This window comes from Ips typographus, unplaced genomic scaffold (assembly GCF_016097725.1).
Source record: "Ips typographus isolate SLU unplaced genomic scaffold, UJ_Ityp_2.0 IpsContig44, whole genome shotgun sequence".
NCBI lineage: Eukaryota > Metazoa > Arthropoda > Insecta > Coleoptera > Curculionidae > Ips > Ips typographus.
Genome location: NW_028098575.1, coordinates 440702 through 456348, shown reverse-complemented (window position 1 = coordinate 456348; position 15647 = coordinate 440702).

Here is a 15647-nt window from a genome sequence, read left to right as displayed (position 1 = left end):
CTGTTATTTCTTTCTGAGCATAAGAAACTTCTTCAATGTGGTTGTCGTTATCTTTTAGCGTCATTGAGAGAGCATTGTTGGATAATTGGTGGTCGAAGCTTAGCTCGAAATATTGTGCGCACATGCATTACTTGTTTTCGAGTAAAGCCCACATACTATAACCAGATGATGGGAAACTTGCCAAAAGAAAGAGTCACCCCAACTCCACCCTTTTTTACTACTGGTGTGGACTATGCAGGCCCATTCAATAATAATAATAATAATACTCTTTATTTCAAATATGAGTTATACATAAATGAAATAGCGTCATATGTTTCACAATAATTAAACAATCGGTGGACTTATTTTATTTAAGTTATTTACAATTTTGGTTACAGGTTTTGACAATATTTCATTAAGTTCTAAGGCTCTAGTTCTATTAGGTAATTTTTAATCGCCTTTTTGAATACTTTGTCGCATGTTATCATTTTGACCAGCAACAATGACCTGTTTACCCGTTGCCCGACAACCGCCTATACAGTGCAGGCCAAAAGTTTAAATTTTCTCATTTTTGTTCGTGTTTTACGACGAAAGGTCTCAAGTTAGAGATCCGATAAAAATACAGAAAACGTCCGTGATAGGTACTACAACTTTCATTAATACGATTTTTCAATCAAATCAACCGTACAGGCGCAAAAAAATCAAAACAAAAAACAATCAAAAAAATAATATTTGATTTTTTTCTGTGTTCAAGAGTAATTTGTTCATGGCAAAACAATTGTTTACCAAACCAAAGAAATCTTGTGCATTTTTTATGACATTTTCAATTTTTTTGTCCCCAGCAATTATAGTGGTGTCATCAGCATAATTTATTATTTGTCTATGGGGCGGACTACTCAGTGAGCTAATATCGTTTATAAAAATGATGAACAGAGCCGGTCCAAGAATGCTTCCCTGTGCAATTCCTACACTACTTGTTAAGGTTGTCGATAAGTACTTTTCCCTACTTTTTGTGACCTGCACCACCTGCCTTCGATCATCCAGATATGACGCAATCCAATTTTTTGCATTTCCCCTTACCCCGTATCTTTCCAACTTAGAAAGAAGTAAATGTCGATCCAAATAATCATACGCATCAACAAGCAGTCCAACAACATTCCAATTACCAACTTTGTATCTTCTAGGTGGTTTAAAATAGCCTGCATCGAATAAAGCAGTTTGTGTCGATTTGCCTTTTTGAAAACCATGTTGTTGATTATTCAATAAATCATACATTTAAAAAAAATCTGTGAGCCTAGAATTCATTGCACACCAAAAATTTTTGAGAAGCTCGGCAAGAGACTAATCGGCCTATAATTGTTTAAATCTTCAGGGTCTCCTTAAACACAGGTATAATTTTGGCTATTTTCAGACTGTTTGGGAAGATACCGTAACAAAATGAATTATTTATTATATAGCTTAAAACACCTGATACTGTGCGAGCCGTTTGTTTTATAATACTGGTCGGGATCTCATCGATACCACTGCTGTGCTTGTTTTTCAGTGATTTTGCTATTTGTTCTATCTCAATCTGCGTCACGGGGCTGAGAAACATGGAGTGTGAGTTATATTTTATTGTACAATAAAAAGGTACATTCTTGATATTTTTTATAATTTCTGGAATAAAAGAAAGCAAGTAATCGTTGTATTTATTTGTAAAATATTCAGAGTTTCCCTCTATCATCAACTCGGAACTATCATTGTCATTTTTTCCAGTGATCTCCTTGAAAATCGACCACATGCATTTTGATTTATTATCAGAGTTTAACAATTTTTGATGATACCTAGACGACCGAGACTCTATTAATAAATTGTCATATTTTTTCTTTTCTAAGATATAAGGAATTTTATAATTATTTGCATCAAACGTAGATAGCATTAGCAATACATCTAGTCGATTCTTACACTCTACCAATTGAAGGTTATTATTTTTAGTAACTCTTATTAATTCTGTTCTTTTGTTTAGTTGATTTATAAGGAAAACACTGATTAAAGAGCTGCATATACTCCGCCAGAAATGTGTCCCACTGTGCATTAACATCTTTATGGTCTACTTTATATACAGTGTCCCAGTCTTGAATTAGCAAACTATTTACAAATTGTTTCTTATTTTCTATAGTAAAAAATCGTTTATATTCTACTTCATGTAAATTTACAGTGTCAGTTTCAATTGTAATTTTTTGTGCGCGATGGTCTGACACGAAATTCTCAAAAACATGCACTGATACATATTCTTGATTTGTGAATACGTTATCAATACAACTAGAGCTATCACCAAACACTCTAGTGTTTTCGAACACCGTTTGTGACAAATTAAAAGAACTCATCAGAGAAAGAAGTTGATCTTTTGCTTTGTTTTCCATTTGTAATTCTATATTAAAGTCTCCTGCCACAAACAACGTTCGCTTCTCGTGAAAAAGTTCTGTTAGAGTTCTTCTTCGAGAAAATCGTCAATATTTATTGATGGGGGTCTATAAAATGACACTATTACTGCATCAGCCTTACCTAGATTACCTTCTACTGCGGCCATCTCACAAACACCACTTTTCGTTAATCTCTCGATTTTGAGGTTCCGTTTAAAGTTTATGTCTTTGTGAACGTATATCGCACTTCCACCATGCTTTCCCTGGCTGCGGCAGAACATTGACTTAAGTCTAAAATTATTTATTGCTAAGTTTTTTAATTGATCTTCGGTTTTCCAATGTTCTGTGATACAGATAATTTTACAGTCCGTATGTGTGGCCAGTGTTTCATTGATTTTTTCAATTGAATTACCAAGTGACTGCACATTTGAATGAATAATACTTATCCCGTTTCGTAATTCTGTTCCGTGTTTTTCTACTTTTTGATGCTGGTCCGGCTTCTGCGCTTTATTTTCACTTATAAAAAAGTATTATAGTTAATACTTCTTTTGTAATTTTCTAATCTTCATTTGTAAATAGGGCATTGTTGATCTCTGGCTGAATGTTCCAGTTCCGGTAGTTTCATTTTTGTACAATTGGGGCATTTATATTTTTCTTCATTACATGCTTTAGCCTCATGCGCTCCTCCACACTTGTGGCAGCAACAACTTTCTTGACGACAATATTTGGCGACGTGCCCGAAACCACTGCACTTAAAGCATATAGCCAAGTTAAAATATTTTACAACATTAACACTCGTCAGGTCAAAGAACACTGTGCCTTTTTTTAAGAACCATTTTGTTATGTTTGAGGGTGCTTCCAGAATCCAATTTTGTTTTAGCTCGTTTCGACATTGTCTTTTTGTCACGACTTTAACACGACCTTATAACTTAATTTTGTCTTTAATTTTTACTCCTATGTCATCAAGTATTTCATAATTTGACCGCTCTAATTCTTCAATGAACTCCTCATCGGAATAGCCTTTAAGAATTCCTGTTACAATGAACATTGGATTCTGATTTTTGGTACTTTTAACTTCAATTTTGTCATTTGTTTCCATTGCTTGTTTTAGTTTTAATTGTTGTTCTTCATCGAAACTTTCTATCACCACTACTACATTATTCATTCGTTTCATGTTTTTGAAGCTACGTCCGAGATCTCTCCCATCTAATTCTTTTTTAACTTGTCGAAACGTCTCATTTGAATTATTTATGTTTTCTACCCTAATAACTGTTTCAAGTTTCTTTTTAAGTTTTGGCGTTTCCCTTTTCCTCTTCTTTTGTCTTTGACACTTCTGCATACGTTTGCTTGTCTTCGTGAAGATCCGTATCCTTTTTGCCTTGAGTATGCTGTCGTTGTATTAACTTGATTTTTAGATTTTTGTTTTGGATTGGACCTAGTTTAAAAACCAATAGCGTATTGTATTTCAATGCGTTCCTGTATTTTGAGGTGCGCCGATCTTAATCTTGTTCGATCTTCTTTTGAGATTGTTATGTTTCCATCCGCATGGGTTTCTTTATCCAATATACTTGATATTTCACTAATTTCTAGGAAGAAATGTTCAATATCTTGCTGCGAGCACTCCTGAATATTATATGTTTCTTGATTTTCTGAGTCATTTTTGTCTCCGATGGAGCCCAAGGTTTGGTACACTTGTGTTCCTACACAAAGTTTCTTCTGAGTATTCTGTTCTTGTGAGCTTTCATTATTGCGTAATCTCTTGGAGGTAGTTTCGGTGCTGCTAGAATTGGGTGGGGTTCGTAAAAGAGATGAAGTTCCAGGTTTGAAAACAGAATTGTAATCCAAGGGAGCTTCTTTATCGTCAGTTTGGTTTTTATCAATCGCCCCTCGTATATGCATTCCCGCTTGGTTATTTTGATCGTTGGTCTGTCTTTTGAGGCGAAAATCGCTGCTTATTTCTACTTCGTCCAGCTGATAATCCGAATGATGACAAACTTTACTATACTTACTAACTTTAGCCTTGATTAAGCTTAGTATGGCAAAGTACAACTAAGACAGACCATAATTGCAACATGCAAGCTTGTGGTAATGCAATAATCAGAGTTGTTTTTAATACGCCAGAAAATATTTAAGTTAATCATTTAATACCTACTTGCATTTACATAATAATGGCATATTTTTATTTTTACAGAAATCAATGAAGGAAAAGCATTTGATTGAGGATATTACATCCAATTTTTGATAAAACAAACTTCTCCAAAAAGATTTGAAGTTAATTAGAAACGGTTAATGTTTCTGTATTTTTTGAAACAGGCAAATACGTTCTACTTTCCATAAAATGAAAACTAGGGCGTCTTATACTTACGGAGTTCAAACTTTTTAGTTTCATATATAGTTATATATTTTAAAAATAAGCAATACTATGCTTTAACCATAGTGTACTTAGTAGTATCATAACTTATCGATTGTTGTAATGGTCTTTATGTACGTCAATCTAAAATTTTGGTTTAATTGTATAATACTGTTACAAGTTAGATATTTTTTTAAAGATGGTTGTTTTTAAGAAGAGTGTATAGTGTCCTTTGTTTTAAAACTGGGGACCAGTTTTTCTGGAGAGGGGGCATATGTCACGAATGGAAAATACATTAATTTAAAAGATGGACTTATTATTGTAACATAAAGATTACACTAGGTGCCGTTAACTTAAGTTGCCCCGGTCTCCCCCAGTACAATGTTTGTGTCAGCAAGATTGGCGAATTGGGGTCATGATGTGAGTTTAAATACTGTACCAAAAGCACGTACAGATCACTGATCTCTGGGTTAGTCTGGGTATGCCTATTGTGTAACGTAACGTGGAGCAGTAGGTGACCAAGTGCCACACCCTAGATAAGCCCTAGCAAAGGAAATAGTGTGGGCGAGCAGCTTAAGTTGCCGTTCCTACTTACCTCCCTTTGTTAGGTTCTTCACGTTATTGCCACCTCGGTGAATGCCCTCGGACCTAAGTCTAGGGTTCATTCATCACCGCTAAAGCGTTGCCCCCCGTGTACCCTTGCCTAGAAGCCAGATCACATCATGATCCCCGCCATCTTGGCCATCTGGGGGTAAGATTATCGTGAAAGAAAACATATAACAATTAGAATAACAATAAATGTTTTTGTTATTTTCTTACCTCTAGAGTTTGTAAAAAAAACTTAATGTCTCTATGCTTTAACACTGAGGGGGAAGACTTTTCACTCGCGATTCACTAATATTCCGCGCACTATTGTTTGTTCGGGGATTCTATCTTCTTTTCGCGGCACTTCACTGCACTCAACACGGCTTCTGAAGACAATTTGGACGGTGTCTGGAGTCTGGAACTACATATCCGTTTACTGCTCTGGATGTGCAAGTGGAACAATTCCCGGAACTGTATTTTCACAATTGCCATGGTGTGTGGTTCGTGATCTAATTAGTGACGAGCCGGAACGGGACTAAATTATATCGGGGTGACCACAAGGGTACACCGCGGGTATCCATTTGCTAGTTATATGGGGCTGAGGTGACCGCATGGATACACCTCAGGAATTATAATTTATATTAGGAAGAAGAGGGTATGGGGCCTGGAACCGATGATGGTACGATGGTACTGGCCGTGGACAAAGATATCACTAGAGCAACATATTTTCTGCCTTTCTGCTCTGCTTCTCGGCCTTTTGGATCAAAGTGTAGGCCTTTTGGCTAAGATCAAAGTGTAGTATATATTTCTATTTTATGGATACCCGGCGCCTCCACCAAGTTGTCACGGTCTAATTTTTAGTCGTAACGCGGGGACGTGTAGGCTGGGGTCGTAGTCAAGTTAAACTCAAAGATTGGATAACCAAAACAACAACGTTTATTCATAGAGAAACTAATAAAGAAAGCTTAAATGAAAACTGAATTTATAAAAAGCATTGTCAGACATAAGTTGGTTTAATTCAAATTATAGAGTTTGTACTTACATGATAATAAATGCACAAACCATTTTGGACGAGGGTAAGTGTCAGGGTAGAGTTCCCTTAACTTTCGCTACCGAACCGTTTAGTTTCGCGGATAATTTTTAACTAACTTCTCTTTCCAAATTTCTCGGCTATTTATTGTAAGGTATTGCGATCCCTTAGTCAGTTCAATTTCTTAATTGCTTGTCTAAGCACTTGGATGATTGTCCGAACAATTGATGACTTATTGCTGACTGGCGATTGCAACACCTTAGCTAGCTTCCGTTCTAAAAAGGTTCGATTGCTTATTTTGCAACTCAAGTGGTCGACGACTTGTTTCGGTCAGTGGCCGATTATTTGCTGACTAAGTAATTAACGAAAATCTACTTGTGACAATATCTAGGACTCACAATAGACCAAAAACTTAAATATACAAAACACGTACAAAACATCCGGACAGAAATAACTGAAAGAGAAAAACATTTTCGCTCACTAACATACAAAGACAAAGGAATAAGCATAAGAACCGCCACAAAAATATACCAAGCCATCTGCAGACCTTTGTTAGACTACGGACATATAACTATGACAAACACAACTGAACGAAATAAACGGCACTTACAAACAAGAGAACAAATCGCGCTAAGAATAATAACACGAATAAGACATCCCCAAAACCCACTTCATAACCCCTCAAATGAGTTACTATACCAACGCACAAACTTACCAAGAATAACAGAAAGACTACAACAAATTCAAACAAAATGGAAAAACAACCCACATAACTGGACCATACTAAATCCTCTGTGTCTCACAAGACAGACAAGACAATCTCGCTTCCTATTTCCTACAACTACCCTACTAGAACACTTACACATAACATAATCCTCAAAACTAACTACTTTAGACTAACTTTTTTTTTTAAATATGTTATTTTGTAAATACTTTACCTAGTTAAGTTATACTTTATTTTGTAATCATATTACAGTATGTATCTCTTATCACATAGGCAGAAAGACCAAACTGGTCGATAGCCTGTTTCGTTGTAAACGAAATAAAGATTGTATATATACATGCATACATGCATTTCTATCTTAGTCGCTTCCATACATAACACAGGCGCCCAAGCCTCCACTATAACCGCCATAGTTACAGGAGTGTATTTTGCATGATTACGCTTCATAATTCAAGGTCTTTCATGGTCACAGCAGACGGGTAAGAAAAAACTATAAGGAAAAAAGTTGTATATACGGTATGGGTTTAAATGTAACCGGCCTCCACGATGCGGCGGTTTACTGGCCTCCGCGCAATATACAGCGCCATGTGGAACCGACGCAGGCGTCACCGACACAGTTGCCAATTTTATCTGTCTGGTTCGCCGACTGATTTGGCCTCGACAGCTAAAAATAGATTTCTTGGAACAGGAAACTTATTTTAATATTCAGTCCAGCAGTATTTTCGTTCTTTTTCGATCGCTATAGGAGCCACATTAGACAGTTTTTGGTGTTCTATATTATATACTGCTCGTATAGTTTCTGCGTTATTCATTCTAATATTAGACACATGTCTGACAATAACTGAATATAATTACATCAATATTTTTGTTTCTTTTTTAATAATTCATTAACTTAAGCAAATTGATTGTCAAACATTGCAATATAATTATAAATCGTTTATTAATTTATTATGTTCACTTTGACTTGCATTTCTAGACTATCTCATTTTAATTATAATACCAGTCATTGAGAATTTAAAATTACTATTGTTATTATTTTATATACGTGATTTATTCCTTACATTAACAATGTTTATTGAGTTGGGTCATTTTTCAGTGTCCTCAATTTTTCAATAGGTCGTTAAAAAGGAAATTTTGCTATTGTTTGTTTAAAACTTTAAATTCTAGTTTTTTGGCCGAAACAAATTATAGTTTTTAGGGTGGCAAATTAAAGAACGTTCTAACTTATAACGCTTATGTATTAAAAATGCCTGTTATTTTTGTTTGACAACCAAGTCACTTAAATGTTACCGTAAAAAAGCCTTGCCTATAATTTGTTCAGTCTATAAACAAAAATATTCGTATTTTCAGTCTGTCAACTGATTGGTTACAAAAAAATCAACTTGGCACAAATGTAATTTTCTTAATACCAAAGTAAAAAAATGCATTATTATTTGATGCTTGTAGACAAAAACTATTTACTGAGTCTAGTACATTATATTCGTGTGCCAATATGAAGAAAAAGTTTAAAAACGTAACCTTACCAATAACTGTCTAATACCAGGCATTGTGCCTAAAAACACCATCTTCTTCTTCTTCAAGTGCCGTGTCAGGTCCCCCTGACGTTGGCAATTACTTGGGCAAGTCTTTCTCGATTCTGCGCCAATCGAAAGAGTTCTTCTGCGCTGCGTATACCGGTCCATTCACGGATGTCCCTCAGCCAGGAAGCCTGTTTTCTTCCTACTCCTCTCCGTCCTTCCACTTTTCCCATCATGATCAGTTGTAGGATTCTAAGATATGTCCAAGATATGAGATTTTCCTGCACTTAACTGTATTTAGCAGCAAACGTGTTGCATCGGCTCTGTTTAGCACCATTTCGTTGGTCTGCATATCTGTCCAGGGTATTCTCACCATTCGCCGGTGTAGCCACATCTCAAACGCTTCTAACCGATTAACTGTAGCGGCCTTAATGGTCCAGACCTCTGCCCCGTATAGTAACACTGACCATATGTAGGATTTTACCATTCTCTGCCGTAATTTTAGGTTCAGATTATCATTGCAGAATAGTGGTTTCATTTTTTGGAATGTTGTTTGGGCTGTCTCTCTGTCCATCATATAACTATAATCCGTGGAATTCATGGTCAACTTTACAGAGTGCCGCAGAAATTTAAGATGTGGTAAAGTTGCATTTTTTTAAATGCCTAATTACATTTATTTAAGTAATTCTATTGTTTGTAAGAACGATTTGTTAAATGAATGACGCATCTAGCGAGCACCGTGTCTAAAATGCCTTTCGCACCATGTCAAAATGTCTATTTGTCACGTTTTGGGGGGTGGCGTAGGAACAGAAACAACAAACGTAGTACAAGCATGACTTCTTTATTCGGCACTGCATAACTCTTAGTATTGAACACTGTCCAAGAGGGGGTGTGTAGATGCGTGGGTGTGGGGGTATGGGCGTAATGCCTTCTGAAGTGCCGCCAAGCGGTACCCGCTCGATACGAGCAGGGTGCCCCTATGTCCGACACGCCCAAAGGACTTACTTAAGGCACTGCAACAGGGTAACGAGCCGTCCGGGCACTAGGAAGTTCGGACTGTCGCTCGTGACCTCCCTCTGGGGATGACCCCAGAGTTCGGTGATCGTCGATGGCTTGAGACGCTGATTAAATACTCGTCTCATGACCCCACTTTGCCGGTCTCGCTGATTCGGCAGTGCACTGGGGGAGACCGGGGCCAGACTAGGTACCGGAGCATGGTGCAACTTATGTTATTCGTGACATCTCCCCCTTCCAACAAGTGTTCGCCCCGAACACTAAAATTCTATATTACAAAATCAATTTCTCGTCTTTCCTTTTTCCATATGAATCTTAAAATTAACCGATGTTGCTTATTTGCTAGAGAGGGTATGGGAAAAACTTTATTCCAAAAATATAAACACTTTTCTCTTAAAACTACTTCTAGATTCCTAGATAATGTTTTCAGCCAAAAAAATTAATTCTTTCCTTGGGTCACCTTTCAACCTTGTGTTGCGTCTATCTTCTTGCTCTCCATTTTGGCCAAAATTTACGTCAACTGCACATTGTATTGTATACTCCTTTGGGCACCATCATCTAAGTGGAAACGCTTCACCTAGGCTTCATCTCGTAGTGCCGTCTCTTGGCACTGTATTCTCTAAGCGGCAAACTTCATCGCTTAGCTTCACTTCTTCCTACTGTGTCCTTTTGCGTGCTCCTTTAGCACACCTATCATTGGACATGTATACTTCTTCTTAATTAACGTGAGCACATTTGGAGATGCTTCTTCAGCTCGACTTATTAAAGACTCTGGGTGCACACGGGTGTAAGTAGAACCGTCGTGGCGGGACCCATCTGAAGATGTCAGCTTCTCCAAGACTTGCTGCTTTACTTCCTTAAATGATATGGCAATGCGTTGATAGACGCAACAAGGTCGTCCGGTGGCCACTGAAATAAACAATATATATATATTTTTTAAATTAATAAACAAAGAATCCTATATCAAGTACTTGCACTTGACCTAGTTTTAAATAAACACACGATACTTGCACTATTTTGCTGTCTCAGCAAGGAACCTAGGTCACTGGCTTAGAAAATTGAGACAATGTTATTACTAAACTGCAACTATGCAAATTATATACTTATTTCTACTATACCCAATTACTCAGTTAAATTTTACCTTTACTAAATTAATATAAATTATACTTATTATTGTGCTCATCTGCACTGCATAGACTCTGTTGCTTTAGGGCGTCCTCCAGGTCGCTCTTTACTTTACCCTACTCGATTCGGGCAAATGCGAGTCTGTAAACTGGTCCTTCAAAATCTTCAACATCTTCATTTTTTGGGAGGGTCGTAGCGTCAGGGGTAGAGCTGGGGTGTGACTACTGATATGAAGATCAGTAGTCCGAGATCAAACGAGGCACCTCCACGATGTCACGTTTTGGGGGTGGCGTAGGAACAGAAACAACAAACGTAGTACAAGCATGACTTCTTTATTCGGCACTGCATAACTCTTAGTATTGAACACTGTCCAAGAGGGGGTGTGTAGATGCGTGGGTGTGGGGGTATGGGCGTAAGGCCTTCTGAAGTGCCGCCAAGCGGTACCCGCTCGATACGAGCAGGGTGCCCCTATGTCCGACACGCCCAAAGGACTTACTTAAGGCACTGCAACAGGGTAACGAGCCGTCCGGGCACTAGGAAGTTCGGACTGTCGCTCGTGACCTCCCTCTGGGGATGACCCCAGAGTTCGGTGATCGTCGATGGCTTGAGACGCTGATTAAATACTCGTCTCATGACCCCACTTTGCCGGTCTCGCTGATTCGGCAGTGCACTGGGGGAGACCGGGGCCAGACTAGGTACCGGAGCATGGTGCAACTTATGTTATTCGTGACAATATGTAGGATTTTACCATTCTCTGCCGTAATTTTAGGTTCAGATTATCATTGCAGAATAGTGGTTTCATTTTTTGGAATGTTGTTTGGGCTGTCTCTCTGTCCATCATATAACTATAATCCGTGGAATTCATGGTCAACTTTACAGAGTGCCGCAGAAATTTAAGATGTGGTAAAGTTGCATTTTTTTAAATGCCTAATTACATTTATTTAAGTAATTCTATTGTTTGTAAGAACGATTTGTTAAATGAATGACGCATCTAGCGAGCACCGTGTCTAAAATGCCTTTCGCACCATGTCAAAATGTCTTTTGTGATCCTTTTCGGGTAAAAAATGTTTTAACAAAGTTTGGAATAAAATGTCTGCTTTAAATTTAAATTTAATACAGCATATAACTAATCTTTCTTATAAAGAAATAAAACTATTCACAAAATGTAATAAGGTAAAACTACCAATAGATGACGACCTATAAAAAGTCTGAAAAACTTAAAAATGAACCCCCAGACGAAGGGTCAAAATATTTGAGAAAATGTAAATCAGTATAGTTTTTCCAAAAACAAGTTATTCCCAATGAAACTATTTAGAGTATGGCAGCCGGAAATCAGTGTGAAGAGAGAGAGAGAGAATTAGCTATGTTTGGAAGAAACTGAGTACCAATGTAACTTTGCGAGTGTCATCTATTGGCAAGATGGCCATGTCATCTTTTAGTAGAGCATGTTGTCTATTGCTTAAAACGCATGCCATCTTTTAGCAAACTGGGCATATTTATGTAAGGGGTAAACACACTTCAAAATAAATAAAAGTTATAAATTTGATGTGGAACCTTTTATAAAAAAACTGCTACATAGGTCGATAAAAAAGGCTATGGCAAATTAGTGCATACAATTTGTTTAAAAACATAATAATTTAAAACTGTATTTATTATTAAATGTTTACATTTTATCTTCAGAGTACCACATATAAAAATGATTACTTTAGTATACAGGGTGTTCAATTTTAAAGCAAATATTTTCTATACCACAATTTTCTGGGAAAGCCTGTTTCAACCGACACTTATTTTATATACAGCACACTGTATATTAACTTGTCTTAAAACGTTTTTATTTGTAGCTTATTTTAATTTGTTGTTGCATCGGATGGCGCTAATACAAATTCAACATGCAAAAAAAATGTGAAATGCCTAACATATAGAGAAGGGACATAATTCCTTTGATGTTGGGGTGATGTTTTTGGCTGACCTCGAGTTCCCTTTGGTAGGAAACATGTTGCCGGTTGTCTCTTTCTTTGAAATAAAAATGGCATCCAATTATCAGAATCAAATATAATATAAACTAATTTCTTATAATCATTGTTTACTTCTTTTGAGTCAAAGTGTTTTAAGTTCGCCTATTAATCATTGGAAAATATCAGTCCTTATTAACTATTATTAACTTTAAACCGATGTTTCAAAACAAATATTTGATGTGGTCTGAGATACGGCAACGTTTTTCAACAACTTGAATAAACAACCAATAAAACTCCTGATATTCAACGGCTAAAGCCGATATCAGTCGCTTGTCAATTAAACTTTGGTAGGAAGAGTCCATCTCTCTCTAATTCGCTTTCTCTTTTCAACTGTCTGTTCTTGTTACATAGCTATTCTTTGATATTAGCTACTAAATAGTATTCAAACAATATTGTCTTAAATTTTTATAGCAATCCATTCAAGAATGGTATACTTTTATTACTATACTTTTATTTTACTGGCTCTTAACCTAGTACACAATTACTGTCAAATTAAATGAACGTAAAAATGTAAAAAATGACTTCTGTCCATTTGAAAATTTTTACATTTTTGGCTGACATTTTTGTACAACAAAATACTGACATTTTTCACAACCCTTAGAGAGCTTGAACTAAGACTTTAAATTAGTAAAAGTTAATTAGTTAGATAAGTTTAAGTTGGTTATTCTTATAAGTTACTTTTCAAAAACTGCACTCCTACTATTCAATTCTTCTAATGGTGGAAGTGTTCGAACTAAGGTGCAACACCATAAAATGTAATATTAAAATAGACATTACGCTTGCAAGTTTGTGAATTAAATTTTAAAAATCTCTAAACGTGTGTTTTGAGATACCGTTCAGGCCTATTATTGTATATGACACAACTAAAGTTCTAAAATGTTCCCAGCTATTAAATAAACTAGGTTGTATGCAAAAACGTCTAGTACAATATTTCTTACCCTGCATTCTGTAATTAATAAAGGAATTACTTTTATTGAAAATCAATCTGTGCATCTCATCTTATAAGAAACGGTTTTTCGAACCCCTCTTTGCTATTAAACGTCCAAAATCCAAAATTGGAAATTCAGGTCGTTCAAAATAACTAGAAATTTTGCTGTTTTAAAAGAAGGTCGGAAATATTTAAATTTTTGGTTATTTTCCAAGTTAGCGCAAGATCAATCAAAATCGAAAACTTATAATAGACAGAATAGCACAAAATTAAAAAAATTAAGTCATCCAGTTGATCTCTACTTCCGACACGAATAAAAGTGCCTCTCTCTAAATATTCTAAATGAGTATGCCAACTCAGCTTTAGTTTGAGACATAACTTTTTAAAAGATCACACATTCAATTAATGAAGCCGATATTGGTGCGACACTCTGTATAAGATAGCAAACTAGTTAAAACGCCCAGTATATATTAATATAAGTTAAGTGGCCTTCAAATTGGTTATGTGCTCTCGATCGTTTGGTCTCCAACCCCCTCACTCTTATATGCAACTTCGAAATTTGGTATATGCTCTCGATCAACTGGCCTCCAGTGAGTAATGCCGCGGTGTTGCCGCTTTTTTGAGTCGGGTTAGCGGTGTTTTATGCGGAGTTGATGCCGCACAGGCCATGTGTCGTTTGTATAAACGTATGAGATCGCTACGCCACGTGGTGGAATTTTCGTGAACTGCATTGTATAACTGTATATGTGTATTGCTAAAATGGCCTCCGACATAAATTTTGCGTACGGCCTCCAGGAGGCCAGAGAGACATCCTGAGAAACTATTAAGGTCGATTCGTATTGGCCTCCGATTTTTCGAATTCGCCTCCGTTTTGGAGGCGTGTGCGAATGTTAAACTATGCGAGTCGGAGGTGTATATGTCGAAATGCATATATATATATATATAGTCATTGGCTGCTTTATAAGGCGATGGCACTTTAATATGTATGGTCTTGTATAATCTGCCTTTTATTAAGTAAATTTCTTAAATCTACTTACAATAAATTTCAAATACAACTCGTGTCATATATAATAATAATATATATAAACAGATTCCTATCGTTGACTTGATTTGAGTATACCAACATTTTAAACAAATATATAGTAAAAAAACACAACAAAACACTGTACAATTTCTGTCTGACTATTTTACGTTAACACAGGTTTCTTCTTTTCTATTGGAAGTCCAAGGTCGTGATCATAAAGTAGTACTTTATTTAGCATTTCTTGCTAGTAAATACAAAACATTTATAAACATTGAAACATGAAGTTACTTACTATTTAACATCTATACAAACATTCAAACACCAAAGTTATGATACTAAAACTGTTCATCAAACAAAAAGCGTTTTATCCGCTTCTGGAACAATCCTAAGTTGTTAATTTCTCTAAGTTTATCAGGAAGAGAGTTATATAGGCGCAATCCATCATATAACAATGATTTCTGTAGCAAAGTACTTTTAACAAAAGAGATATTGAAATCACAGCCCGATCGGATGTTATATGGTACAGAGCTACATCTACGTACCAGAAAATCACTTAAATAGCCAGGATAGTAGTTATGCTCTATCTTATAAATAGTAACAATATTTGCTTTAGCAATTAGTTGTCTAATATTCAACCATTTTAATGTCTGTAACATGTCATAAGTAGAGGTGTACCTATTACAACCTAGAACAATACGCATAGCCTTATTTTGTAAAATTTGTAACCTATTGATGTTATCTTGGGTACAAGAAATCAGCAGCGAAAAACAGTAATTAAAATGTGGAAAAATTATTGAATTATACACTAACTTTTTTGCATACACTGACAAGTATTGTGAGACACGGTAAAAAAATCCAATTTTCTTGTCCAATTTTTTAGATAAAAAATCAATATGTTTTGAAAAATTTAACTGTGGATCTAAGACTACTCTTAAATATTTAATTTCTGTTACA